This window comes from Odontesthes bonariensis, chromosome 7, assembly GCF_027942865.1.
Source record: "Odontesthes bonariensis isolate fOdoBon6 chromosome 7, fOdoBon6.hap1, whole genome shotgun sequence".
NCBI classification, from domain to species: domain Eukaryota; kingdom Metazoa; phylum Chordata; class Actinopteri; order Atheriniformes; family Atherinopsidae; genus Odontesthes; species Odontesthes bonariensis.
Window position 1 is genome coordinate 4,888,405 of NC_134512.1, and position 15,484 is coordinate 4,903,888.

Consider the following 15,484-nt stretch of genomic DNA (forward strand, 5'->3'; position numbering starts at 1 on the left):
TTCAACAACTCTCAAAAAAGCTACAGTGCAGTTATAATAATAATAATAATAATAATACATTTTATTTCGAGGCGCCTTTCAGGTCACCCAAGGTCACCTTACATTAAAATTTGAGAGCATTAAGAAAAATAATAAAAGCATAAAAACATGAGACAACATAAAACAGAAATGCACGGAGTCCAGTTATAGGGAGTATGCCAGTTTGAATAGGTGAGTTTTAAGTTGGGATTTGAATGATGTGATGGAGTCTGACTGTCTTATGAGTGGGGGGAGGGAGTTCCAGACTAAAAGTCCGGAGAGCGACGAAGGTGCTAGCATGCCTAACGTTAGCACACATGAGGTACTGAGTGAGCTAAAATCATTACGGTCGGACTTTGGAACAAAGTTTGATAATATCGACATAAGACTGACCGGAATGGCGAATATTATGGCTGCGTTGGAAGGTAAAGTGACGGAGATAAAACGTAATGTTTTGACTAATACAACCCGTCTAGGAGAAGCCGAAACTCGCATTGACCAAACAGAGAGGGCAGTTGGGAAAGTCGAGACAGCATTAGAGTTGGCAACCAAGCGAATAACTTTCCTTGAGGCCAAAACAGATGATCTGGAGAACAGGGGAAGGAGAAAGAACCTGCGCATATTTGGCCTACAAGAGGGAGCAGAAGGAGGTCAAACTCTCTTCAACTTTATCACCGACGTGCTGCCAAGATGGCTGGAACTGCCACCCCAAAAGTCATTCACACTCGAGCGAGTGCATCACACAATGGCCTCTAAGAAAGCAAACCAAAACAGAGCGGTGCTGGTCCGCTTTCTAAATTTCCAAGAGAAGGAGTTTGTGTATCGAGAGGCAAGAAAACGAGAAATCGTGCATGATGGGGCCAAGATAACATTTGCTCAGGACCTCTCCGCGGAGACAATACGCATCCGACGGGGGTTTCACCCGGTCATAAAGCCGTTTGTCGACATCAACGCCTTCCGTGGATTCCTGCACAACCCCTGCAGGCTTAGGATCCTGTATGATAGGAAGACTCATATCTTCTCAACACCACAGGAAGCCGAGGAGTTTTATAAATCTCTTCCACTACAATCAGCAGCAGCGAACGTGCCTGAGTGAGTTGTGAGGGAACTGTTCCTGAAGCAGCAGAAAGAAGCAGACATTTTATGGGACTGTGGGCTACCTACACAACGAATCAAAGCAGGTGATATCTAGAGTACATGCAATTTTATAAAACTGCTATCAATGTGGTTGATTTTCTATGGTCTATTGTGTTGTTGAAAGGCTTTACAGTCGTGAATCTGAATTTATTTTGTTTGTTTGTTTGTTTTTTCTCTTTGCTGTTGTTGTTTACGTGTTGAAAGTTAAGACCTAAAAGTAAGTTATGATACTTTTGATAAGGGTTAAAAATATTGTTATGCAAACATAATAACACGGTTCATGGACACTGTTAGTTCAGAGAGCTATCTGTTGAGTTCACACTGACTAGTTGCTCCCCAATATTGTGGATCAGCGTCCTCCAAATCCACTTGGATTCAAAGGGAGGGGTAGGCATTTACGAAGGTAATGCCAATGTTTAGTAAGGGATTGTTCATAGCAGGTTCTATGTTGAGTGTGTGTGAGTGCTTGAATGTATGCGCCAACTTGCAACTCTATAATAATGTTTCTCCTTTTTATTTACATTCTTTCCTTAACTTGTCATTATTACTATCCCAGATGCATTTAAATAATGCAATAATTGTGTATGGAGAGGACCAAACAGGAAAATAGTCTGATTGCTAATATTTCGAGCTGGAATGTCAGGGGAATGAGGACACCGTCTAAATTAACACAAGTATTAAATAGGATAAAAGATCTAAAATCTAAGACTATTTTCATACAGGAATCACATCTGACCACAACAGATATTCAGAGGCTAACCAAAAGATGGCCTGGCCAGGTATTTCATGCTTACCTCAATAGTCAAGCTAGAGGTGTTGCTATTCTTATACACAAATCGATACCCTTTAAAACAATAAAAGTCATAACAGATCCGCAAGGGAGGTACATTATTGTGCAAGTAAGTATCCTGTCACAAAAAATAAACCTTATTAATATATATGGCCCCAATGATGATAGCCCATCCTTCTTTGAAAAACTATTCCTAATGGTGTCTGCTCTGGAAGGCCTATACATTATAGGAGGAGACTTTAACTGTACTCTCAACCCAGTTTTTGATAGATCTACTCAGACTGACAACACCCATACAAAAACCAGAAAAATACTCCATAATTATATGCAAGACCTTAGACTACATGCCATCTGGAGAATTAAAAACCCTAAAAAAAGGGAATACTCATGTTATTCAAACTCATATAAAACTCATTCCCGAATCAACTATTTTCTCATATCTATTGAGTTACTGCCTCAGGTTAAAAACTGTTGGTATAATAGCATTGTAATTAGTGATCATGCAGCAGTGTCTATGGAAGTCCAATTGGGTAAAATTGAACACTATACAAAACGATGGAGATTACCAATGTTTTTGTTAAAGGATCCAAACTTTGCCAAATTTGTAGAAAACTCTATAGATATGTATTTCGAATTAAACAAATGTGAAACCACAGCCAGTATCAGATGGGAAGCTTTTAAAGCCTATATACGGGGAGAAATGATAAGCTACACCAGTAACAAAAATCGGCAATACAAACAAGAAACTCTTTAGAAAAACAAATTAAAACCATTGAGAGAGAGTTCTATCATGATAATGATCCCCAAAAACTACAAAACTTGACTATTTTAAGAGCTAAATATGATAAATTGACAACTGAAAAAGTGGCTAAGAGCTTAATGTGGACTAAACAAACATATTATGACCAAGGAGAAAAAGCAAGTAAACTATTAGCCTGGAGAATTAAGAAAACACAGGCTGAAAGGACAATCCATAGCATTAAGACAAAAACAGGTAACTTAACTATTGACCCCTCAGAGATAAATGATAACTTTAGAGAGTTTTACAAGCTTTTATACAAATCAGAATATGATGGAAATGAAGAAGCTCAGAACACTTTTCTCGACCAGTTACAATTCCAGACATTATCAGAGGAGGATAATACTAACAATAAAGGACCTTTTAGAAGCTATAGGAGAAATAAATAGTGGTAAAACACCTAGACCAGATTGGCTGCCAATAGAATTTTATAAAGAATTTAAAAGTAAACTAGTACAGCCGCTTCTAGACATGTATAATGAATCATTTGAATTGGGAACGCTTCCAGACTCATTGAGAGTAGCTACTATAACTCTTCTATGAAAACCAAATAAATCCCCAACTGAATGCTCCTCCTACAGGGGTAGTAGTCTCATGGGATGTGACACTAAGATATTATGTAAAGCTCTCGCTAGGAGACTAGACACATATTTACCTAAATTGATAATTGATGACTGTGGCAAGATTCGTGCCACCGTGGGTTCTCCCCAACACACACACAGACCACTTTGTGGAAGTTAACCTTTTATTTGGCAATCAAGGCTCACTAGCCTGCACGCAGGGGATGATCGCTGTCTTCTCCTGTAAGTTTGGGTTCTCCTGCCTTCTGCCGTCTCTCAAACAGGTCATCTCACCATCCTCTCTCCTTTGCCCGGACCAGCACGCTACTGATAAAGGGGAGAATGATTAGCCGACGATGTACAGGTGTGCCAATCATCTCCCCTCCCACTGTCCTCTGAGCCCTTCCCACCTCTCCTCTGCACCTGATGCACCACACCACCCTCCACAATGACCAACAAGGTTTTGTTAAAAATGGACAGGGCTATCACAATATCAGACGGGTTTTAATTATATTATATGAGAAACATGATGCGAAAGATACAGCACTGTTGGCTCTGGATGCAATGCAAGCATTTGACAGAATTGAGTGAAACTACCTTCTGAAACTACTTCCAAGATATGGATTGGGTAACTCATTCCTTCAATGGATTCACAATTCTACTGCACAAATTTTAACCAATAACAACATTTCAAAACCCTTGAGCCTACAGCGATCAACGAGACAGGGATGTCCTTTGTCACCACTACTTTTTACATTAGCAATAGAGCCTTTAGCTATAGCAGTGAGAGCACATGCAGGAATATCAGGTATAAAAATTGGAAAAAGGGACCACCTCATTTCTTTATTTGCTGATGATATAATATTTTTTCTTACTGATCTAAAAAAGAGCGTCCCAAATCTGACAAGGTAATTAGAAGACTTTGGAAAATTCTCTGGGTACAAAATTAATAACTCTAAATCCGTATTAATGTTTCTTAATGAGGAAGAGAGGGGAAACCCCACAATAGCAACACCATTGTAACAACTACTGAAGGTTTTAAATACCTGGGGGTTAAAATTACTCCAGACTTCCATAAAATAATCCCATCAAACTATGATCCCCTGGTAGATGAAGTCACTGAATTATTGAACCGATGGTCTAATTTGCCAATATCCATGATGGGACGAATAAATATTATAAAAATGACAATTTTACCTAAATTCCTGTACTATTTCCAGACACTTCCTCTGCCATTACCAGCATCATTTCATGGTCACTTGAATAAGTTGTTCAGCCAGTTTATCTGGAACAATAGGAAAGCAAGACTCCGCCTAAAATTACTATTCCAGCCGTATGAGAGAGGGGGACTGCAGTTTCCCAATCTCAGATGGTATTATATGGCAGCCCAGTTAACGTCAGCTGCACACTACTTTTTTACAACTTCACCCCCAGCTTGGGTAAGCATTGAACAAGAGTCTGTTCCAGAACTGCCCTTGCATAGTTATTTTTACTCTTCAGATGTCAAAACACTTAAAAAACATACAAAAAATCCCTTCCTGAAAAACACAATTTTAATGTGGCACGCCGCACACAAACATATAGGAGAGTCTCCTGTACTCTCTCAATTTACTCCTATCTGGGGTAATGAACAATTCCCACCTGGTAAAAAAGATGGGGAATTTAAATTATGGAATGCAAAGGGCATCCAGACAGTGAAAGATTTGTATATGGATGGAGTGTTGCTTACCTTTAATCAGTTATGTGAGAAGTATCAAATTCCTCAAAAGCATTTCTTTAAATACCTACAGCTAAAAAACTTCATGTCATCCAGATCCAGACAATATATACATGTCCCACCATTGTCAATAATAGAGGAGGTCTCCCTTGGACGTATGGCAAGGAAAGGCCAACTCTCTATTTATTATAACTTAGTAATAGCTGCCTCTAAGGATTCAGCAATGGATAGGTTAAAGGCCTGGAGGGATGACATACAAGAAGATATAACTGAAAAAGATTGGAATGAGACTTGTTTAAAGGTACAAACACAAACAATAAAAACAAGGTTTAAGCTCCTCCAATATAAATGGTTAATGCGGATCTATATAACTCCTGTTAAACTTCACCATATGTCCGACAACATTCCAGATACTTGTATTAAATGTCTAAATAACAAAGGAACCCTTCTTCACTGTTTATGGGAATGTCCAAAGATTCAAAAGTTCTGGAAAGATATTGTCAATTGTCTGTCAGCAGTCTTTCATATCAACATCCCTTTAAATGCTAAACTGTGTGTACTTGGAATCTATCCACTGAACTTCATACAAACAAAGAAACAGACTAAACTACTGGACTTTGGGCTTCTACAAGCTAGAAGAGTGATTGCACTTCATTGGAAGAATATAGAGGCTCCTTCCATGAAACAGTGGATAAAAGAACTTTCAGAGTGCATTGGTCTAGAAAGACTAACATATATTGCTAAGGGAAAACTGAAAGAGTTTGTTCATCTTTGGGAACCATACATGAGCATTATAGAATCTGGAATGTAATGTATTTATTTATTTATGTTTGTTTATTTACTTGTTTATTTTAAGGGAGATCGTTATTACATTGAAATGTATCTATATGTCAGTTGAGAATTTTGTACTTTGAGTTATTAATGTTAGGATTGTGCAAGTTTAGGTATGTGTGTGCGTGCGTATGTGTGTGTGAGTGATACTGGTTCTGTGACGTGTTGTAGTCACAGTTCAAGTGTTCTATAAAGTAATAAAACCCAATAAAGATATTTGAAAAAAAACACTATTATGTTATTTAGAGGGTGAGTAGTATTGTTCTTTTTTTCATTAGCATTCTTTTTGTACAATCAGGTACAGGGGCTCCAAAACAGTCCCCAGTACGGAGCCAGTCTTCTTTATGAGGCTTTAACGCTGCTACTCCAACAAATGGATGCTGACCTCCTTCTCAGACGCACAACCCTTCAGTTTCACACATAGTGGTCTGTTTCTGAGGGAGTCAATAATCCAGGCAGTTGTGGAGGCATTCATGTATATATTCCGCAGGTTCTTACATAACAGTATAGGCTGAAATGTATTAAAAAAAACTGGAGAAATAATGAGTTAACTCGTTATTATCGCGTTAACTTGTTAATTATTTAACGCCGATAAATATTGTAATGACTTCGCGGAGGCTCTGAGACAAGCGGTTGCCGAACTGTTCTTTTATTCAGCTGTACACCTCACAACTTCCAGTACAGTCATTCTGGCTGTACTGGAAGTTCTGAACACAGGTGACTCTCAATACTGCTCTGCAACCAACCCGCAGGAGAGCACCAAACCTGCACACAGACTGGCCAACGTGCTCCACCAACCACCAGCCCACACCTGAGTGACATGACCATGTGGGTAATCATGCAGGTTTTGCAGTTGTGAAACAGGAAGGTCGAAAACTTTGTGACGGTGAAAGCTGAGAAGGGTGAACAGCCATGTTCACACTTGGCTGAACTGAAGGCATTAACGGAAGCATGTCTACTGGTGAAAGGTAAGGTTACAAATGTGTACACAGATTCTGCATATGCTCATGATATTTGCTATTTGTTTGAAGCAGTTTTGAAGCAGAGAGGGTTAAGGAGGTCAGACGGAAGTCCAGTGCGACAGGAGGTCCAAATGAAGGAGCTGATTGCAGTCATGATGCTCCTCGCAAAATTGGCAGTGATAAAGTGTCAAATAATCGAAAAGGTAACGAAATGGTCGGTAAAGGTAATAATGCGGCTGATGAAGCAGCGAAAGTAGCATCAAAGTACCCGCTTGCTGTTTTGGCATGGGTCTGGAGGAGGACACGACCAAATCACCGCCTCTGGACACCACGACAAAGGGGCAATCTGGTAAGATCATGTTGTCCTCGGGTCAGAAGAAGTTGTTCACAATGGTTGTAAGAATAGAAAGATTTCTCGTGAAAGTCTAGGGGGACTTGATACCATTAGCACTGCAGGACAGAATAATCATGTTAATCCAAGAACAGACGGAGTGTACATGCACAGGTACAGTCAGGAAAACAGTGTAACTGTGGAAGATGGTTTAAGGCAGCACAGGATATGTGGTATAGTTGGGCATGGTACATTACAAGAGAACTGACAGCGACGGAGTGTCTCATATGCGCAGACGCTCCAGGAGCATTGCCTGTTGTTGTTCCAGAGCCACACACCGTCAGGGACTGTGCGGTGGTCCGGCAACGGGAGTGCAGAGAAGGTAGGTTCACATCGGAAGAGGATAAATGGTTATTGTTTCCTATGTGTGGTATTAAGTGCAGAGTGATGTTTGGGCCAAATAAATTACATAATTGTTTTCAAAATAAGGAAGGGCCACAAATTGGAGTCCTCTTGTGCTGAATTTAATCATAGTACATCACAGGATAGGCCTCCCACTGATTATAGAGTAGACTACGACAGTGAGTTTGAATACGTTACAAGGGATGGATTTAATAATGTCAGTGGAACTCACGGAGGGAATACTACTGTTAAATGCAATGTCGCATGGGTTTTATCTTGGTTTCCACACGCAAATATGAAACCAATATTTATTAGGATTTATTTATTTGGATCAATAATATGAAAATATATAGAAATGACAATTCTAACTCTATATCTTTTTGGGGATCAGACACACCCAATAGCTGAGAGTTACTGGATGTGTGGAGATAATGTTTTGTTTAATGTGTTACCCAACAGGGGGATAGGTTTTTGTGCACTTGTGAGGATGAAAACATCAGTTGTGTTGGTGTATGACAAGGTAAACAAGTTTAACTACATCATGGATAAGCACGTTTACTTGGATGCAATAGGGCAGCCGAGAGGGGTTCCTTTCGAGTTCAAAGCACGCAGTGAGATTGCGGCTGGATTTGAGTCTATTTTGCCGTGGATCACAATTAACAAAATGGGGAGTGGATTAATTACATATACTACAACCAACAGAGAATTCTTAACTACACGAGTGAAGGGTTTGCAGCCTTTGGAGAACAACTACATGAGACGAGTATGATGGCTTGGTAGAACAGACAAGTTTTAGAATGAATATTAGAGGGAAAAGTGGCGTTTGCCAGATGGTTGGGAAAATGTTGTACATTTATACCCAGGAACACTGCAGCTGATGGGACGTTCACAACGGCCGTGAAGAAGATCAGAGAACGGAGAGTGAATCTGGTGGGGGTGAATGGTTGTGGACTGGTCTGTTTGGGATTTTGGGAGAAGGGGGAGCGATGACAGTTAAAGCGGGAATAGCAATATTGTTGATAGTGAGGATGGTTTCCCTATTGGTGTGTTGCATTATACCCATTCTGAGAAGGTGGTTGCGGCAGGTGATGTTCAAACGAACAGTGGAAGGAATCAGGAGACAGATGACCTTGCGAGACCAGGTTTGAGAACCAACGCATGGAAGAGCGGGTCAACGAATGAAGGTTATCAACGGACGGTTCACAAGATTCTTTCCTCGGGTGTGGAACCAAGTATAGCCTGACAGGGAGAAGAGATGCTGGAGATCTCTTTGATTGGGAGTGACGTACTGGCGACCTCTCCTCCCAGAGTTAGCTTAGCAGTTCTAGACCCAGCCGGACGGATGTTCGGCCAGAAGCGGACGACGCCAAAGTACGGGAGATGGGACGGGACTGGAAAGCTGCATTACATTGCATTTTAGTACTATTGTTGTGTGATAATCCATAATTTTATGTATTGTACTTGGTACAAAACTGTGATTAATTGATTTGATGGTGGTGTATTCATTCTATGTGTATTATCAATCAGAACTGATCACTGATATGTCCATTGCCAGTTGTGTTAGTCAACTGTTCGGAGTGCGACCTTTGGTAAAGTGGTCGGTCGCCAAGTGGGGTGGGGCCGTAGGTGAGTTTTCCCAAAATAAGAACATGAGTTATGAAAGTAGCAGCCGGTGGGTTTTTCGCTCCTATGCACTGCGAACAGTCGACAAGTGTGATGGCAATGTTAAAATTTGTATTGTTGTTGAATTCAGTATCGTTTAATTTCATTTAATCATTTAATCATTTAATGTGATTCGGGTACATATATATATATATATATTCCTTTTCATTTATTCAATATGTTCCCTTGGATTTGGAGATTGTAGAATTATTAGAATAATTCAGTGTTGATTATTAATTAATTCTTAATTAACTATGTGGGATGATTTTCTTTCATTTTAGATTATTTCTTTATTAAAGGTGATAGAGAATGGTTGAATGGGGCATTAATCCTTGTTCTGTGATGTGATATGTAGCCCAAAAAAAATTGGTTGGGTCTGTAATGGCTCAGAACCTCCTTAAAAGGCTCTCTGAAACAGCTGTTACTATGCTGGGTTTAGAATGCGTCTTTTTCCCTTATTGCCGTCGTTTCAGAGCTCATCTGGCAACCTCATTATGAAATGCAGGTAGGTGTTGGCGCTATTCGGTTGCCGTTGCTTGATTGGCTGCCCTTGCTCTCACTGAAAACAGAGCTATAGAGTAATACACTGACTGGAAAGAAAGCTCATCAGAATCAGAATTCGTTTTATTGCCATTGTTAGTGAACAGTGTTCACTAACTAGGAATTTGCTGCGGCGTAAGGTGCAAACATGTAACATAGGATATAATAAGAAAAAATAAAGAATAAAAATATATGAATATAAAATGTACAAGGTGTGTACAACAATACACAGTATCCAATATACAGAGCAACAACAGTGCAGCTTCATTAGTGCAATTTTAATGATGGTAAAGTGACTGGGGCAGGTTATGAGGTGATCATGAAGTGTTCATAAGTCCAACTGCAAGGGGGAAAAACTGTTTTTGTGACGGGAGGTTCTGGTCCGAATGGACCGAAGCTTCCTGCCCGAGGGGAGTGGTGCAAATAGAGAAGGGTCAGCTGTGATCCGACCTGCTCGCCCCATAGTCCTGGAGACGTGCAGCCGATCACCTTCTCAGCGGAGCGCACAGCTCGCTGCAGTCTGTGTCTGTCCCTGTTGGAACTGACCATCTACTGAGCTGCTCGGAATCGTGCAAGGTTTGTGAAACTGTATTCCGTGAAATGCGCAGAGCAAAGGAAAAGTCGGCGGTTGTATGTGCAGGGGATGCTGTTAAAAATAAATAAAAGCCATTGATCGCGAACATTGCTTTCCGGGGGAAGAATATATAACGATCGTAGTCCGCTTTCACAGCCTTGGAAGGCTCACCTGTTCCTGTTTCTCGCCGAAGGGGCGTGTCTGAAACGGGGTGGCTGTGGACTTGGGTGTGGGGGGGCGATTGCTGAAAAAGTGACATCACTTTTTCACAAAAACGGATTGGGGGATATTCTGGGGGCTATTTAAAAAAGGGGAGTACTTGAAACAGAGGTTCTGACACTTGCTGGCACTTCGTGTGTACTCCCCACAGCGGGGAGACTCAGAACTAACACCAAAAACGTGAAAAAGACGATTTTGATACTCTATCCCCTTTAAATCACTGATGAGTGATTTCAGGGGGGACTATGTGGGAGAGGAATGTCATGACAGTCCTCATGACACGGCCTAATTACATTGTGTGCCTTGTTGACTGGTTCATATGAATATTGTTGATAGTTAGAATGAGCTTGTTTATGATTACGGCGAAAGCTAGACGCCTCCAGAGAGGGCCACGTACGCTTGTTATGATCCAAGACAGTATAAAAGGGTGTCGCAAAATGAACTCGTTGGACATTGGTGAACATTCTGTATGCATATTTGTTGTGACGGCTTGTTCAATAAATTCCCCAATGGACGGCTGACCGACGCGTATTCGACTCCTTTTCTCCACAACACGGTCCAGTGATTGACAGGGAGAGGAGGAAACAAGCCAACTGTGTGCTTTTAACCTTATTCTGGGTCGTTACACCCCCCCCCCCACCCCAAAACAAAGTTCCTCGCCCACGAGGAATACATGTGTAGACATGGGAACTCCATTCAGTTCAACAACCACATGCAGGAGATGACAAAAAAAATGCAACAGTAACAACAATATGCAATTAGTAACAAAACAATTCTCCATATAAATGCTTTTTTTTTTTTTTTTTGACAACAGGAAAAAAAATTCTTTACCGGCCCTTCCAGTGAGACCAGGGTCCATTCTTGCCCTTTAAGACTACGAGGTCTCACTCCTAACTAGACTCCCTGCCAGAGCGGCCCACAAAGTCCCTAAGCTTCTGTGGCCTCGCCAGGTTGGGCGCTGGAGATGAGCAGGCTGGTGTTGCTGCCGCTGGTAGTGGGGATGGGGAAAGGGATATGGAGGGAAAGGTGAGAAAGCCTGCGGGGACGGAGCTGCTGATGTGGTCTGTGAAGGTGCGGGAGAGACCCCTCTGTAGGGAGCCAGTCTGTCTCTGTGGAGAACCACCTTTCTCCCCTTGGCCGGCAGCTGCACCCGGTAGACGAATTCTCCCACCCTCTCTAGCACTCTACAAGGGTCCACCCACTGGCTGTCAAGTTTAGGGCACCGAACTTTCTTGCGCTGGGGGCTGTAGACCTACACCAGCTCACCAGCCAGAAAATGCCTCCCCTGTGTTCTTACATCATAATTGCGCTTTTGTCTCAGACCAGCACTCAGCTGTTGCTTCCAAGCAAAAGTATGCGGTTGTAGCGTTACCGGGTATTTATATACCTATTAAATATAAGGATTTATGAGATGTTCTTACAGTCTCAAATAAACCTTACCTCGAATTTAGGGGGCACCACCAACCTAGGTTTTGACTTAATTTTAAGTCACAGTCAGGTCGGAAAACTGTTCGAAATCTTACGATCCTGGTGTTAAATTAATATTCAATTAATATTCAGTCTCATATCTCGCTACTTTCGTGAAGTTCTCGTTTGGTTGGACAGACATTACGTAAAGAAAGCATACGACACAATCTGTGATTATAACATATATATATAGATATATGAGCTGTTTATTACAATGATATGATCTTAGACATGAACCTTTAAACAAACAGGAGATGCATTGAATATGGGTGATTATATAAAACACTTAGTGAATATAAAATAAAATATGGGGAATGGGAAAATACTGGATTTATTCAAATAGTTTGGGTTGGCTGACTATTTGAATCTAAATACTGTACTGACATTTCGGATTAATTTATCATTCTGTGAAAGCCTCGAGACATCCATCAAACCCACTTTAAGGTGAAAACGGGTCGGTCTTACTGTGCTGAAGTTCTGTTCAGTCGTTTCGGACCAATGGTAGCGGCCACGCGGGTCCGAGGGGATTTCTCTTCCGCTCTCTGGGCCTTCCTGGCTGTGGTGGCTGACTTTAGCGGACTTCTCAGTTGCTTCTTTCACCGGGAAACGGGGACGATGATGTCGAGGGCTTTACTGTGGGATGATCAAATCCATCGTTGTGTCAGAGTTGGTCCGTTGCTGCTTTCTCTGATGAAGTGAACTTAAGTTCACAGAAGATTAATAAAAGGTTGCTTGGAGTTGGCTTTCTTGGTAGGAAAAGGTGATGATGGCGTGAAACAGGTTGGTTAGGACGTGGATGGCGAGGGACGAACACAAACACGTAAAACGTGCATCTTCAGAGTATTTCAATCTGTTTCTTTGTTCGGGTCTTTCTTTCTCGTCTCCGGGGTCTCACTGGGTTCTGGAGGGTCTCCTCCGGTCGTCCGCTGCATCGTTATCCACACGTCCTTCCGCTCTCTCCTGAGATTATGGGAAAAACTCCCAAACTCCGGCGAGCTCTTCTCTTCTGCTTAAACCATTTCTAAAAGTCTATGAGCAGCTGTTTTCTGCTCAAATCTTCTTCTGAAACTCTGGGTTGGAACCCTTCTGGAACAAGATCCAGGGCACCAGAGGGCAAGCGCAGACGCCTGAAGCGAGCCAGCAAGCACGAGCGCCAGCGGGGAAGAAGGCAAGAGAGACTGTGTTTTTCCGCGGTTCCGGGTTTTGACTCTCGGAGGCGGGGCTTACACTACTTTTTCAGCCAATGACATGCTTGAACTGTGTGCATGTCTCTGTAAGGTGATCTGTGCTAGGGGGGATTTCTGGATGAGACAAAGAAAACTCTTATTTCTCCATTACTCCCATCTCAGAACATTTGTCTCGGTGATTCTGAAAACACCACATCTTGTTAAAATATGCAGATTAAAGATATAACATAGACTTGTAATATAAAGACATCAAAATAACACACATGATAAAGACAATTATGACTTTCAAAATTCAGATGAATATCTATGAAATCGTGACAAATGAATAGTGAATTACACGATGCAAATTTCTGTGTTAACAATGGGGACACTAAACAAATACCAAATAGATACCGAAGGGACATCGTTAGAAGTTACTAGTTGCATATATTGTCCATTTTACTGAGTCCTCTCAACTAATCAACACTGCAGACCACTAGGGGGCAATGTGGTTCCATCAGGCAGGTTGGGCATTTTCCACCAAAATCAGTTCTTTGTCAATATTTAAGCCAGAATCGTACAAATTGTCTCTATATGCGTCTTGTGATCAAGCGGGAAACCTGAAAGAAATTGTACACGGTTATCAAACACATTTAATATAGTTTTAAGATTTACTAAAAGTGAGTCTTCTCAGTTCGTATGTATAGCCATCTGGTCGGTCTGATGGTGAAGAGGGGTGTTAAAGTGTCAACTTTCGAGTTATGGTCTAGATAAGATAGTAAGTGTCCCACTTTTCCAAGAGTGAGTTCTTTGTTCATTCGAGTTTTCCAATTTTAATGGCAAGTGTCTGTTGGAGTTCGACTCCCCAAAAGCTCTTAAGGGTGTTGTAAATTAGGCAGTTTCTGTCTCTTTTTCCTATGTGGAAAGAAAATGAAGATCTGGTTTATATCCACATACGTAAACATCCCCCACAGGAATGTTGGTTTTGTCAAAGTTTGAAAAACTCTTAATCCACACGGCACTGTGACTGCTACATTCCCCCATTCGAATCGGATCTGAACTCGTGGCTGATCCGAATCGCAGGTGAAGAAGTCCAGTGTGTCCGAGTCTGGTGGTTGCTAGGACTCTCAAGAGGGTTATGGTGGGTGTCTCGAGACAGCCTAATACAATTCTGACACAACAATGGCTATAAACGTACAATGGCTATAAACGTAATTTTGTTAAGCTTACTTAACCTACGTAGTAAATGTCTAATAGCTAAAGATAATGTTTATAAGTAAAGGTTTCTAAGCCTATATAATTTCAAATGGAAAATCCTAGTAAAAGCATGCAGATTTCTTTTGGAAAAAGATCAATGTTAGGGGAGAATTTTACTCATGTTAGAGTCATGATCTAGGATGTGGTATTTCTTAATAGTTAGGAAATGAGCACGTTTACTACCTGAGTGTGAGCAATATTCGCAGGACTTTATACGAACAGTAATGTGTAACATATTTGTCGCGGCGGCGGTCCTGGACAGGGCTTCACTGTACAGTAGCAACGAGTGATATTCTAACTAGAGGATCCATGGTGAAAGCTGTTGTCAGCATTTCACTGCTAATTTTGCTTTTAATTCAGTTATAGACCAGTTTCCCCCATTTGTAGATGTCACATGGGTGAAATAAGGTAAGTTGAGTGTGTCACCAGATGATGATAGACTTGAAAATTGAAGTTTTGAACACTGAGGTGTCCTGGATTCAATCTTGAGGCATCATGATACTACGGAGTAGTTTTATCGTGATTAGGTAAGTGATATTTTGAGAGTAAGCTTCTTTGCTTCCTTTAAGAGTTAGCTATGGTTAAAGGTTTGGTATTCGGGGTTACTAGAATGTTTGTTGGAGTGTATGGTCCTACCTCCAGGAACAGGCTAGCATTTCTAAGTCTCTGTTAGCACGGTTGGGTTCTGAACTTTTCTTTTCTTTTAGTAGCAGACTTTTCAGGCTATCAATATCATCTTGACTGATGGCACTTATTTCACTAGACCATTGCTGAGATTTGATGTGGTCTTTGTCGATGACTCTGCTCATCTCAGTTGTTTTCTGATCTGGTGATGGTTGTGACCATGCAGTGTGTGATGATTTATAGCGAGACCGAAGTCTATAATTGCGGTTGCGGTTTCGAGCGGATTGCTGGTCATGTCGATTTTGAAAAGACATGTCTTTTTGCGGGTTTGAATGAACACTGTGGTTTTCACTGTGGCAGTGAGTTGGTTCATGGCTGGGCCATGAGGATTTGGAATAGTTGTGTTTGGAGCCTTTCTTAGGCCGTTG